This window comes from Pagrus pagrus, assembly GCF_965226575.1.
Source record: "Pagrus pagrus genome assembly, chromosome: 1".
NCBI classification, from domain to species: Eukaryota; Metazoa; Chordata; class Actinopteri; order Spariformes; family Sparidae; genus Pagrus; species Pagrus pagrus.
Window position 1 is genome coordinate 4287232 of NC_140185.1, and position 15116 is coordinate 4302347.

Genomic DNA, 15116 nt, shown 5'->3' on the forward strand with positions numbered 1-15116 from the left:
GAGGCAAGCCCTGCCATTAAATTGGCCAAATAAGAGCTGCTAGCTTGTTTACCGTAACAGTCCAGGTAAGAGTTAGAGTAACTTGCCATTTATAGCATGTAGGTTGCCAGCTCGGAGAAGGTTGTTGTTTCCCATAGAGACGCAGACACAGAAAGAAGGAGAATGCTGATTGAAATGGTCAGCCACTGGCAGGCTTATAACAGTCTACATCAGTGAGTCAGACCAAGAATCGTTAAACTGCAAACAACATATTAACTACTCCTGTGAGAAAATGAGGGTAAAAAAATAAACGTGAACAGGCTTAACCAACATAGCATGATGTTTATTTGGTACGTTTTTGGCTTGATTGAAAAAAAAAAAAGAGAAAACTTTCATGTCAATGTAATGCATTTTTTCCACAATGAATATCTATAATGCAGAAATGAGTCATAAGGTGGCCTCTAAAAACAAAAACAAAAAATAAGATCAAAACTGAGGATAAGCAGAAGTCAGAAACAGCTATTTCAGCTGGTCACAAAATGTCTAATCCTTGAGAGGCCATGGTTGCGGTGCAGATAGACAGAGCTAATGGCTAACTGTGCTATTTGCTCACGGCAGCCAGTCACTGCAGCCAAAGGTAGGTACAACAAAGAGTATACCAAGCAGGTAAAGGAGCAGAGAGTAGAACTACAAGTTGAGGTGGTTTGGATATCTGAACAGGACCCCCCTGGAGACAATCCCTTAGAGGTACCCTAAACATGTTCAACTGGTAGGAGACCTGGGCAGGCCCAGAAACACATGGAGTGAATAAACATCCCATTCCATCCCATCCCATTAGATAAATGCATTTTCTGCATTAACCAAGGCAGAAACATTGTAAAAGTTTGATGCCTTAGTGCTATGACATTCAGAACAAGTAATACTCAAAACTGATTGTGTCGGTTTGAAGGTTTGTAGATGGACCCTAAAGCGGACAATCAGACAATTGAGGGTTATAAGGTGATCTATTCAACAATCAGAGGGACAATAGTGCAGTTTAGGGGTAGCTCGTCGAAGCAGGTAAAGAGGAGAGGAGAGGGGTTACTTGAGGTCATGAAGCTCCGGAGCGTGCAGTGAAGCGTAGTGGCTGGCTGGGTTAGGATGCAGGGTTACCAGAGAGTAGACGGGGTCCTGAGAGCGTCTTGGCTCGGGGAGTCTTGGGTAGAGTGTGGCTGGTGGCAGAGGTACGCAGGCAGGAGGCTGGTTGGTGGAGAGGCTGGAGAGCGTGGAGAAGCCAACACTGGGGAGGACGAGGCGAAGAACTGGGTTAACTCGGGTAGAGAGACAAAGTAGCACCAGGACATCTGGCTAACTACCACGGTGTGGTGTCAGAAACAATCTTGCAAAGAATGCAAAGTTGACCAAGGTATCTAACCAAGGGGTGATGAGGAGATTCACTGCAGGTATGTGTGTCCAGCTTCAGCCCTCTGGGGAAACCACGCCTCAGCCTAAGACGCACCTCTGAAACTCAAAAGCAGAATTCCACACCAAACATGAAAAAGTCCATACCAAATACCAAAATCATGAAACTGATAGGCCTACTGCCAGTTTATATTTGCTGTCACTTTCCAAACTCACCTCTTGTGCTCTTCAAGTCAGGAGAACGAGGGTTAGGGCACTCACTAGTCTGTTTGCCTGATATCCCGGAGATCACACCCCTCTCACTGCTCCACTTCAAGCTCATTATTGCGGTTAAATTATTTCCTCCCACAAGAACGTTAATTAACACACACGTCCAGACCACGTCTGGCACAAATTGATTACAACATCAGAGCCAGTGAGTGTGTGTGGTTGGCCTGTGTAGGAACAAAAGGCGATTGGCCCTCAGTGGGGCCTGCAGGCCTCTAATGGCAGCAGAAACATATTACATATGCCACACAATGTATAGGATACTACCCCCTGTGTGTGTGTGTGCATATAAAAAAGAATGCATGTCCTCTCTGCATATGCTAATGAGAGAAGGGAGGTAACACATGTGTGTAGCTTTAACAAAGGGATAGTGGTAATCAAGAGGTATCAGACACAAACACAAAAAGACAGCGCCTGTGTGGCAGCACAAACACACACACATACAGACACACACTTCAAACTAAGGACGTGAATGTCATTACGATAGAGCAGGATGGGTAATTTCAGGCTTGGCCTCAATCACCAGTGTTAAGCATAATTTCAGTCCTGAAGGGGTTAATTAGGGGCTGTGAGGAGAGGACTGAATTAATTGGCTTGTGTCTGAAAAGACAGAGAAAATAATAGGGGGGGAGAGAGCAGGGTTGTGACGTTTTCATACATCAGAATCTGTTGACAGTGTTGACTTGCCATGGCTATAACTATTTGTGTAGTAATTATCAGACGTGTTTGATGGAAGGTAAATTACTTACAGATGTTAAAGAATGAGGCAGTATGCTATATTATTTCTAACTGTCAACAAATCTCATGGAAAGACCAAAACCAACACTGAACTGATTCTACTTACAATTATTGTTCTCTGTGTATCCAAACTCTGATAGATCTTATTCCTCTGGGCCACGGAGCTTCACTGTTGTCCAAAACAGTCAGTGAGTCACACTGTTGCATGTACTTTTTGACTCATCGGACATCCGTCCCACCATCCTGCCCTAGTAGCGCTTGCCTAGCTCGAGAGGTATCACACAACAGACCTCTGAATTTCCCCCACTTTACCATTTCTCTTAGGTCTGGTTGGAGAAACAATTGATCCAATTAAAGGTTTGTAGGCTTGGAATTGGGACATCACCTTACAGCGCAATTATATAGACATCACACAAATGCAAGGGCATTGGAAAGCAACACAGATGTAAAGATAAACAGGTGCTCACTAATCAGCACGCAGGTGTTAATCTATTTCTAACAATATCTTCTCATAAGCCAGAAATAATGGCAGCAAGGGTGGAAGCCACTGACAAAAAAAAAACAAAAACATACAACCAATCAGAAGACGACAGACATGAACATAAAGATTATTGGACTTAACTAGCATACCATGTATAGCTGTAAGCAGTGAATGTGGTAACAGACAATTTTTCCACTCAGGTCTTAGTGTAGCTACGTACTCACTGCTGAGATCGTTCAGCTCTACAGTCCAGCTGTGGAATGTAAGTATAATTACTCAGGTACTGTACTTAAGTTCAAATTTAAGGTCCTTGTATGTTACTTGAGTATTTCCATTTTATGTAAATTTGAACTTCTACTGCACCACATCTCAGAGGCAAATATTGCACTTTTTACTCCATTTCATTTGTCTGAGAGCTTAAGTTAATTTTCAGAAACCCTCTTGGATTAGTTGGAAAACACATCTTCACAAAGATGAAAGCAGGCTGTTTTTCCGAGCTCATGAAAAGCTGACTTTTTACGCTGCAAACATATGACCATCTTTTAGAACATGAGGCGTTACGGTAAACTATACTACCCAACCATATATAAAGACGCTAAAATGAGCTCAACCATTAACATCTACAGCAGTAAAGTGTAATATGTACATTTATACAGCAGTAATATTAATCCAGTAACATCAAAGATAATAGTAAAACACTGACAGGGGCAATTTTACTGCACAATGAGCACTTTTACTTTTGATACTTAGGGAAATTCTGCTGATACTACTTACACACTTATTATGTTGGTAATGAGACTTTTGCTTAACTAAAGGATCTGCATACTTCTTCCACCACTGTTACCAACACGCCCAACTTGACCTGACTTGACTCGGCTGAATGAATACCAGCTCTCAGAGATACTGTACCTGCTGCCCTCAACACTTGCCGTACATGCTGAACTGTACACTGTAAGATGAAGACTACCGATGAGACTGCTATGAAGCTTCGGGACTCACCAGGTTTGTAATGTAGCTACCAGAGTCAGACAGTAGAGTCAGTAGATTAAGCAGTTAGTTGATATTTTTATGCCTGTTCGCGCTCCATTTTGATTTAAACGTCGTAATCATCTTGGTCATTTCTTATTTCTGCTAGTCATAATAAAACATACACACTAGTTGGTAGAATGTTATTTACTGTAAAATACATGTACTAATGATGCCGTTAGTTCAGTAAAAACACTTCTTGATTTCATAAGTTGTCATCTCTGTGTTGGAGGATAATTAAAAGTAAAGCGGAAGTAAAGCGATTTGCTTTACGTCCAGTCAATACCTGTTTATCACATTTGTGTGCCCTGTGTTATTGTGGCCTGAAAGATGGGCAACACAAACTCAAAAACTCAAAACAATCAATACATTTATAGGTCCAAACCTGAGTATACTGAGGCAACATAACACTTGAACCACCTGGTGCTACTGACAACTACAGTGGGCTGGTCTTGCTTATTTTCTTTATAATCAGTCGGAACATATAATGCTTGAGTTTGTCTCTGGAAACATACCTGTAGATCAACACAATGACAGAAAAACAATGCAGGATGAAACAAGAGGCTCAGAAGGAGTGATGTGGACTGGACAGGTGAGCACATCTGAGACGAACACATAAGCTCTTTGAATCTACAGTTTTTTTTTTCTCTCTTCTTTTATTTAAGTGTGGGTGTGTTGATGGGCGCCACGCCTGAGTGCCCATGAAACAGAGCTGGCAAAAAGCTGATGGGAAAAAAAAAGAGTCCTCCATCCCCTCACTCTGTCTCTCTCTCCCTTCGTCTCTGCAGCACTGAAAGGCTCATCAGGACTTGTCATCGCTCTAATGAATATCATTTAAATTGCTTTGTGTATGGGAGTGAGTTTGGATGTCGATTTAATTTGCGCATGTGTTTGAGCTCTTGTGCTTGGCGGGGCGGACGGACGGAGAGCGGCAGCCCTAATGAAACGCCGGCCTTGGTGACAGGCTGACGAGGCCCGACCCGATCAGACGGCTTTGAAAAGAAATTCTGACAAGGCGGTGGAGGTAGGGAACGTAACACACACACAAGCATGATGACAGAATGTTAGATACAAGGATGCAGAAATACACAGACACATTTACACACGCACGTGGAGATTAAGACACAAGATACACACTTGTGCCAGAATATTAATGTGTGCCTATTTGCATGCAAACTCAACTAAACACATGTACAGAGATAAACATCAGCACACATCAAATCTGCATTTCAGGAAATAAACTGACTTCAAGCCAGGTTTTGTGTTATCACAGCATCCCAGTGTGTTGTGCTAGCAACGCTAGCTGAGCACCTGTCCTAATTTGCAGATCCTATCCCCTTTTAGTGCAGCCTTGCTAATGATGGCACCTCAGTGTCCCTGAGCTGGGGGAATATGTAAAATAACACCCACTTCACTCAGCTCAAGATGAGCCTTACCAGGCCATAAGCATGGCCTTATCAAAATGAAATTACAATATATGCTGATACCGTATTTCAGCAACCCAACCCCCCCTCCCTCCAAATCCTTGCATGTGCACTCCCACTTCCGCACACCCGGTGAAATATTACAACCTTTCCCAAAGCAAAAGATATAAATCCGCATTGAGGAATTGCAAAAACAGCACAAAGCATTCCCAGGCCAGCCTCTATCTAGTGAGGCGCTTATGATTTAGCATTGCAGGTGTATCAAGAGCTCACTCTCCCCCTCTCTCACTCTCTCTCTGCCTGTGGCACACCAGCTAGCGTGGTCGCGATGCCACCCGCTCAGCCGCAGCGCCCTGTTTCATTACTATCACCCAGAGGTTTTTTAATTGAGTCAGATCCAATTATGAGGCAGCAATTAGCTATTAATGTAATCAATTACTCCTCCACGCTTGTCACATCAGAATGTGATGCAGATGTGGAATGTGTGTATGGTGCATTCAGCGTATTACCAGGTTTATCACAGTCATGGTGGGGAAAGGGAAAAGGGTCCAGGTTAAAAAAAAAAAAAGAAAGAAAGAAAAATATAATAATCACAAGAACTGAGAAGACAGCAAGGCTGCTTTGAAGAAGAGCCCTGCATACGATCACATCCCAGCTGCTTCACATCTTTCTGTCCATCAGTTAAGAGGCAAGTCAGGTTGCTTTTACATTGATACAAGAAGTAGAGCTGGAGCAGAACATATTGGTATCTGCATACATTTCCACGCACAAAATGAGAAATTAGGTTTCACGCATTGCAGTACTGTGAAATTTACATATACATGCATTAGGTCATTAATCAGATCACTCCCTTACTGATCACCTTAATTTGGAGCATTGGCTTAATTATTTAAGATTTTCCTTATGACACAATTGTATCTGAATATTAGCTGTGAATATTAGCTGGATACAAGAATTCTTTATTAATTTGCTATATGTAATGAGCTTTCCATTCATCCTTCCCAATTGCTGAATTCTTATTTATTCACATGCACTCATGTAAAACATCTGGTGGGAAACAAAACCGCACATATACTGTACAAACATGGCCATAACAAACATGTTCTCACTTTCAACTCATCAATATGGCAGCTTTAGTCAGTAGCCCTAACCCCCAGTTTCCATTGGGCCCGTCATGGCTGCAACATGGTCTACGGAGCTGATCGCGACTGTTCTAGAAGATGCTAATGTTTCTCCTGGCACGTTTCAGCAGTGTCCCGTGGCAAGTCTATTTTCATTGGAAGCGGACCGCTTCAGGTCAAGCCACACAGGAAGTCAGTCGGTGGAACACTGTAGTGCATTCGGTCAGTTTTCAAAATAAAACACCCAATGCTGACTCAGTCTCTACAGCACAATGAAGTCGGAAATATTAACAATAAACACACTTAAAACAGACAAATAACCAAACAATGTAACTACGTAGCCTACTCAACTACAGTAGATGCAAACAAATCAAGGAGAAATGATGACACAAACACAGTCTGACAAAGTCAACATCATCATTCAGGCATGACACTCAGCTTCTGAAATTCTCGGGATATGAAGTCGCATGTATATAAACATTATAAAGTTAATTACTGATGAGAATCACATAATATCAGCTTTGACTTTTGGTTTCACATTGGACTCGACTCAGGTCCCCTGGGTGAAAGTCCTGTGGAATGTGTTGTCAGGGTCCCCAAACTGTGGAAAGGCTTCCTGTCAAAATTAGACTTGCTACCTCATTTTCTCCTTTCAATCATTATGAAGAAGATTTTAGGAACTTCTTTCATTCCTTCATTACAGCGAAAATAGACCACTTTTCAAGCTTCCTTCTCTAGCATTTTCCTGTGGTATTACTGATGGCGCTGCTGTTGAAGAGACAGTGATAGCAACATGGCCACTGCTAATGGTGGTAGAATCCCAATTTGACCTAGAAACCTTGATCTCAGTGCTATGAAAAGGTGGACTAAAACATCCGGTTATATTAGTAAATAGCAGATTTTGTTACTTACTGATCTATCAGAAAGAATGCCCTTTTTGAACCGTCTCAAGGGGAAACACACGTCAGCAGGGGAACAAATTTTGACACAACACCAGAGCTTTTCTTTGAGTGAATGCCAGTCCATTCACTTCTGTTTTACCTTGGTTTCTATCACTCTTCACCCTCATTGCCTCCTCCATCAGTATGGTTCTTTTTCTTTTGCAGTATAGAGACCAATCTTTATGCGGATGGTGTCATTTTTCTGCAGCCATTACACTGTACAATCAGTATTTACTACTTCACTTTTGTTTTGTGTAATATTTTCCATTTTTCAATTGAAATGTTTTTATGTGTTGAGCTGGTTTACATTATATTGCACTTTTGTGTGTCACATCCGCAGCTCCTTCCTCAACCTTTCTAAATGACACAAATCTTCCTCTGGAGGCACAACGTGTTGAATAAAAAAGCATATTTGAGCTCATAAGCCCTGGAAAATATTGAAAAATCCCCGAGAGCGAGATACAAAGAAAGAAAGAGAGAGAGAGAGGTCTCTGACAGTCCAGGCAACCAGGCAAGTTAAACAGACACACATAATAGGATATTAAACTTTAACTACCCCATATTCATTCCAATCATCCAGGAGAGAAATGGGCAAAACTTCAGGCTCCAAATTTCATTTGTGTCTCATTGGAAAGGTTGAATTTATGAGGCCTTTTTGTTAACAGAGAGGTATGTGCTGGATTAAAAAGTTCTCCAGGCCTTTTTTCTCCAGTCTCTCTCTCTCTTAGTGACATATGTCTTCATTTGTGAAGGCTCAGCTCTTGCCAGGGTGGAACTTTCATTGGCAAGAGCCTGTTTCCCCCAGGAGAACTGTTAAGCAGTGCACAGGAAATAAAAAGGAATGCCAAGTTACTTCCTAATGTCGTGAGTGATTTCATTACCTCAGACACCGGACTAATTTAGGGCAAGCGAAGGAATGGGATTTCAACATGCAAAACAGCCGACACTTACCCACCAGCAAACTGCATCACTCTGAATTCACACAAAACTGCATTCATAAATGAAAACAAATGGGGATATGAAACTGCATGGAGGTACAATGGAAAATACACTTAACTGCCTCACATCCTGAAGGCAACTTCTCTTACAGCCAACTAAAAAGGGTGATGAGTTAAAAACCATGCGATTAAGAGGGACTATAAGGCAGGAGAGGAAGACGAGACGGAGAAATGAGATCTCACTGCGGGGCCGACGTGAAGCTTAGAAGATCCTGTGATGAGCAGAGCGCTTGTCAGGATGGCAAGGTTGTCGCCAGCCAAGATCTCTCTCCTCTTAACTAACCTGCATCTTGACAAGGCAATCAAGTCCCTCCCCAAGTGTAATTAAATGATAAGTTCATATTTGAGGGACAATTGTGAGGCGGCCGGTCGGAGAGCGCTGTCACGGCGAGCTGCTGCCGTGACGAATACCCTTATTAGCAGCCACACTGCACCCTGTCAAGAAGAGGGCTGACCGGGAGAGTGTGTGTGTGTGTGTGTGTGTGTGTGTGTGTGTGTGTGTGTGTGTGTGTGTGTGTGTGTGTGTGTGTGTGTGTGTGTGTGTGTGTGAGTGTGTGTGAGTGTGTGTGAGTGTGTGTGAGTGTGTGTGAGTGTGTGTGGTAGAGGTAGTGAACGAGGTAGGGTCGTACACTCACACACACGGCCTCTATCCCACAAGAGCATGCGTGTGCACAAATACACATTGTTGCACCGTGGCAGAATAGACGCACGCAACGTGATCGTTTAAGATATGCCTACAAAGGGCAGATGGAGGTAAAGGGGACATGCACTCCAGCATGTCAGCACAACATGCATCTCCCTGTAAATCAATGAGAGATGATGTGAGCTCTGTGTCCCAGCTGTTTGATATGCAAAGGGCTTTTCTATGCAAATCTGTCTCGACAGCGTTAGACACAGAGCAGGAGAGTGGCATCACGGCCCAGGTGTACTGAGGGAAAGAGGATAAAAAAGAAGAAAAATCCCCACCAATGACAAACAGCCGATTTGGACAAGAGGTTTGTTTAAGCACCTGTGATGTTTGCTCCCCCACTTGTCCCTTTTTGCTCACCCTAATGCTGGGATCATCTCTCAAAACACCAAAAAAGGTGCTTGCCAGACACAATGTACCTACAGCTTTTATGAAAGGGTTAGCAAACATCACACTATTCACAAAATGTCTTCATCAAAAGAAGCTCCCCAGATAGCATTTTGTGTTCTATTTTCTCTGTTGGTGTCTGTGTGTAAGATATATCCCCTCCCTTTCCTTTCATGGGGTGGATCTTGAAGTGTGTGCTCGCTTTAATCCTGTGTGTGCGCCTCAGTGTAGTGCAGGCCTGCTCTCGGCATGACTCCCATTGTGGCGTTTGCTCATTGTGTCTGTGGAATAAAGCTGCCTCTGTTGTCTAGCCAGCTTCCTGCTTCAAACACCGCACGGCTGCTCTATGGAGATCTCCCTCCTCCCATCCTCCCCTTTTCTCAATCTTTCTCTCTCTCTGTGTCATTCACCCTCTCATCTCAATTGTTTAGCTCTGTCCTTTCAGTCTGTCTCGCTCCCTCTTACTTATTTCTAGAACTGCCCCTCCTTTCTTCCCATCTTAAAAAAATAAAACCTGCTCTTTGGAGCTCAAGCTGTACAGTAAGAGGGATGAGGGAGGCGGATCGGACGGGGTTTTTTTTAACATGGGAGGAGGGAGTAAAGAGGTGAGGGGATGAAATGACACAAGCAGCCAAAGAAAACCAAAGACCAAAGAGGGGGAAATGAACTGACACATACGGCACAGAAGCATGACTCACTATTCATGATTGCTTTTCAATGCCTGAGTCATTTTTGAGCTGCCACTTGAGCTAATATACAAGCGCTAATGTTCAACTGGGGAATAGCTGAGACAAAACCAAATGAGAGCATGTAACTCACACCGATACAAACTTGGAAAGAGTTGCAGACTCTTGAAATCCTCCACAGGTGATACTTTTCTCTCTGCCCATGATTTCAGAAGTGGCACAGCAGCAAAGAACTGGGCTCCACTTCAGATTTCAAGTTAATAAATCATAGAGGAGAGGCTTGTTAAATTGAACTTTATATAACTTCTGTGTAAAGGTCAGCGCTCTCTTTTTCGGAGGTAATTTAAAGATTAGAGGAGTCAGTGTTTCCATCACACTCACACACACACATTTGGGTGGGCATATGTGCACGCACACATATGGACACGCACAGTTGCCAGTCATATAAAGCAGCAGGCTGTAGGTGAGAAGGGGCCCAAGGTGAGACTTTTTAATCATTTCTTCACTGGTGCAAACTAATCTAGGTGCCACTTGCACATACCGGAGCACAGTCTAACTCTAACTCCCAAAGCAGCTAATGATATATTTTCCATTCTTTTCTTTGAATTGAGGCCTTGTTTGACAGATTAGAATGTCATTATAGGCTGCCCATGCTGAGAAGCTCCAGATGCTGTCATTGATTGGTGTGAGAGCCTGCTGTAAGTTTCAGTAGCTAGTAGTAGCAATATTTATGGAAATGTTGACTGAGTGAAAGTTACCTGATTTTATTGTCAGAATTTATTGTTAGAAACTGGTGATAGCATTATTTTCACGTCATTCATTTGGAACCGCAACTGATCCAGTCCTGTCATACTGCACTAGTGTCCTGCCACCATGGCCCTGGATGGCTATCAGAGGGAATGTAGACATGTTCCTCTGGCGGGCAATCATTATGAGAATAATGTTGAAAATACAATGTCAGTGGTGGAAAGGTACAGTGGAAGATCATTGGAGCCAGACTACGGCCAGTTGTTGTTTAAGCAGGGCCAGTTAAATGATCTTTGAAACTGAACTCTCATTTCAACACTGAACTGGTTCATAAGCATGGTGAGACAGATCATCTAAAATAATAAGTGTTGCTGTCAGAGACACTTGAGTCAAGGAATTAACCATTACAGCAAATGTTTAAGCTGTTCGGTTTTGGCGGGAAAAGTTCTAAATGAATCAGAGTAGTGATGTGGTTTCTGCTGAGAGAGCAAATATCCCCTAATAAACAAATACATGAACCTAAATTTTGGTTAAATCAACAACAAAAATACCAAATAGGGAACAATTTGGGGTGTGATGTGGCTCTGCGGCTCTGACATGTTAAAATCAGAAAGGATGCATTAAACTGACTATAGACGCGTCCTGAGGCGCACCCTCATTTTTTCCTTGACAATGATGCATTGTAAACATTAAGAAATAAACATTTGTCACCTTTTTTACCCCGACAAGCTTGCATCCCTGCATGCTGCAGTTCAGCTTAGTGCTTCTTGTTCATTCTCAGAGAATACATGAATGAATATCTACATAGATAAAGCTGTGGCAGGATACTAACAATATCCTAAATCAATGGAAACATTCAAGAATAAATGCATCGCATGAGCATCTTGCAATTTTAGTTAAGTACTAGCAAATCATGTCTCATGAAAAGCTCCATCAGAATGCCTCAGCTGAACAACGAGCAAAGTTCAGCATCTTGATTCAAAGAGAATATTCTAAACTAAATGTACCTTATGTGTGAGCAGCAACGAGCATATTGCCAATTTTCCTTGAATGCTACTGATCTGATGTAGGAGATTTAACTCAGTGCTATGGATCACAACCAGAAAGACACCAAGAGTACTTTATACAAGAGAAATATTCCAGACAAGTTAAAGTATACCTAGTAGGGGTGTGCATCTCTCCCTTATAAGATGATGCGATTCGATACGTATCTAGATACATGGGCTATGATACGATTCAGGGACCATTCTTTTATAATGGAACAATTCGATACGATTCTATTCCAATTTGGTACGAATCGACCTGGTTTCGGTACGATACAATACAATTCAATTATTAGTTTTACGTAGACTTTCATTTTCTATTAAAAAGTTAGAATAAGTCAATTATATAAAAGTGGCATTGCTTACCTTCAAATAAATATTTTGTAAGAACAGGGAAGACCAGGGAATCCTATGTATTTTTCTTACTATTGATCTATTACTATCTTCATCTGTTTTTACCTCATTGTATAAAAAACACACCTGTTGTCTCATCCTGATCTGAGGAACAACTATCCTGTTGTCTGGGTCTCCATGAGCAGAGTCTCTCTGAGCTGGATCTGTCTGCATTGGACCTCTCTGAACTGGATGTCCCTGACTGTCTGTCTCTTCTGCTTCCTAGTAATGATCAGTGTATAAAATCACACCTATGATTAATAATCAGACAAATGTTTACTACTGACAACAAACTCAAAAGTTGGATCATGCACTGTGCGGCAACTGTCAGTAGACAGTAAACAGTGTGCAGTATGGTTTAATTCAGTACATAATTTCAGTAGACAATGACAGTTAACAGTGTGCAGTACTACCAGCAGTCACAGAATACAGCTAATGATAGCAACATGTTCAAAAGTGGACAGGTCGTAAGTCCTTAGCAATAAAATGGGATATAGATGATGTGACTACCTTAGACCTCAACAAGTTGTGGCTAAGTTGTGGCTTGAAAAAGTGTTTGATCTCTGTGTCTTTATCATGTGTGTTGTTGCTAGTGCTAGCTTTACTAGCATCCTTGTTGTCTGCACAGGTTTCACCGTGCTGTCTCACCAGGTGAATGCTAAGATACGTGCTACCACTGTACTTAAATGCTGTTCTACAGAGTTTACAACTGGCCTGCCTCTGGTCCAACTTTCCATCCTTCTTATAAAATCCAAATCTCTTTCAGACTTGCATTGTAAATCTTGTCGCTGTTGTTGGACATATTGCTTTTGTTTCCTTGGCAACGCTACCCTAATGCTTCTATGCCACATCTTGCAAGAGTCTCACACTGACATTCATGAGAGTTTGAAGATGCTGTGAGGAAGTAGCAGCATAGCAGCTTCATTCAACTAATTCATAAATTTAAAATTGGGCCATCGGCCGGTTGACGGTACATTTAGTTTGATCGGGAGGTCTGCGTATCAGTATAGTGGTATCTTGAACTTTAAAACCCATTTCCGATTCATATCGGTTCATTTTTACACCTCTAATAACTAGACTAAGTTCAGAAACAGGCTTTCTCTCCACTCTTAAAGCAAACCAAATTAGCCATTATCAGGAATTCAGCAATGAATTCCATTATGATATGAACAACCATAATCCAAGTTTGAGTAAAGTATTCTCCACTGATTAGTTAAATAGCTTCCATGAGCTAAAAGAAAACTTCATATCACTTCAGCCAAGGGTTTTAACCCCTTTCCTGATGACAGATTTGGACATGCGTTTAATCTGACTAATCAGAGCTTTCAGAAATGCCATTGGTGAGTACAGTGTTATCATATTGTGCACCACTGGTCACAGTAACAAAAAAATAATTACAAAAGTTGTGTAACAAAATAAATGTTGTCCTCTAAAGAACCCTTCCTTTGGTAAATATTCCATGGAGACAAGCCAGTATCAAGAAAGTCAAGACCATAGTTTGTGTCATCTTTAAGCTCTAAATTGACAAAACCACAAACTAACCAAGACAGTTGAGTGAACTTTCAAGACTGGCATTTGACTTTTGGGTTTGGACTATGTAGTTACTTAAGTAGTTCATCAAGATTTAAAGTATGTCTTGTTTTCTATCCTGCAAGCTAGTTAAGTGCATTAGTCTGGCATACCAGGTGTGAATGAGTCCCTGATGGCTTGATGGTTTCTAGATGACTGGAAAGAGAGCCAGCAAGTGGAGAAAGAGAGTTTGAGCTCAGATGTCTATCAGAGTAATACTTTTAAAAAGCACCTCTCTCCTCTTCTCTCTTCCTCCTCTCAGAGAGGCCTGTCACATGCACTTTGCGCTGATGGCTGACGGATCGGGCCAAGACACTCGTCTCAGGGCACTCCTCTATATATCGTTAATTTAATGCATGATGACGTGGCCAATTACAGCGGGCCTGCACGCTCAAATAGCATGTCAAAACCTGTGTATCAATCTATTAGGTCCCGTCTCCTTGCACATTACAAGGCACCTTAAAGCCCATCCCTGGTGCTGGAAGAAAGTGCTGACCTCATGGGAAACATGCCTCTGATCCTCTCTCCGGCCTTTTAAAGTCTATAAAAAACATAACAGGACTTAAACTGGCATGAAAGTAAGCTCAGGGGTAGGAGTAAGAAATATATGGCTGTATACAGTATATGTATAGATTCATATGCATACATCCAAAGAGCAGCGTTATTGTTATGCAAGAGGCTTTTTACCTCTTAGTGTTTGAAGATCACTAAGTTGGCATGGTCTGTGGTAATGGGAAGTGGTTGGTTGGTGCTCTGCAGTGATGGGCTTTCACATTTCCTCCCTGAAAACTTCTCCTTTGTCTCTTTGTCTCTATCTCCCTCCTTCCCTCTCTCTTTCCTTGCCTCCCTCCCTCCCCGTGGGATTCTTGCTGACAGGAGGGGCTGTGAAGTTTGACTGGCTCAGCTCAGGCTTTGATGCTGTCACTTCCCATCCACTCAGAGAGTTCAAGGCCATCAAGCTCTTGCAAATGAGCAGACACCGGTGCAGGGAGATGTACCAAGTGGTGAAGCCAGGGGCATCTTGTCCGTCCCCATGCCCAATGCTACACTTTCTCAGCTACAGGGTGATGATGTGCAGCCATCAGTCATTTGCTTTCTACCATATATGAAGGATTCAGTAGGCCAGTCTTTACCTAATGACTAAGTTTACAAAATGAAGTTCTTTCTACAGTTATTTCATATTGTGTGACAACATGTTGGATTTGGCAACATACCTCACAGCAAGAA

The 15116-nt window shown here is 42.2% G+C and overlaps 1 long non-coding RNA gene across 1 annotated transcript; it reads right to left on the bottom strand.

The window, feature by feature from the left end:
• Positions 1–301: 301 nt before the first annotated feature.
• LOC311262514 lies at positions 302–3879 on the bottom strand. The gene is made up of 2 exons (XR_014623268.1): positions 1394–3879; positions 302–1258 (listed from the first exon to the last, which is right to left on the bottom strand). It is a non-coding gene; the product is annotated as an uncharacterized lncRNA (long non-coding RNA).
• Positions 3880–15116: the final 11237 nt, after the last annotated feature.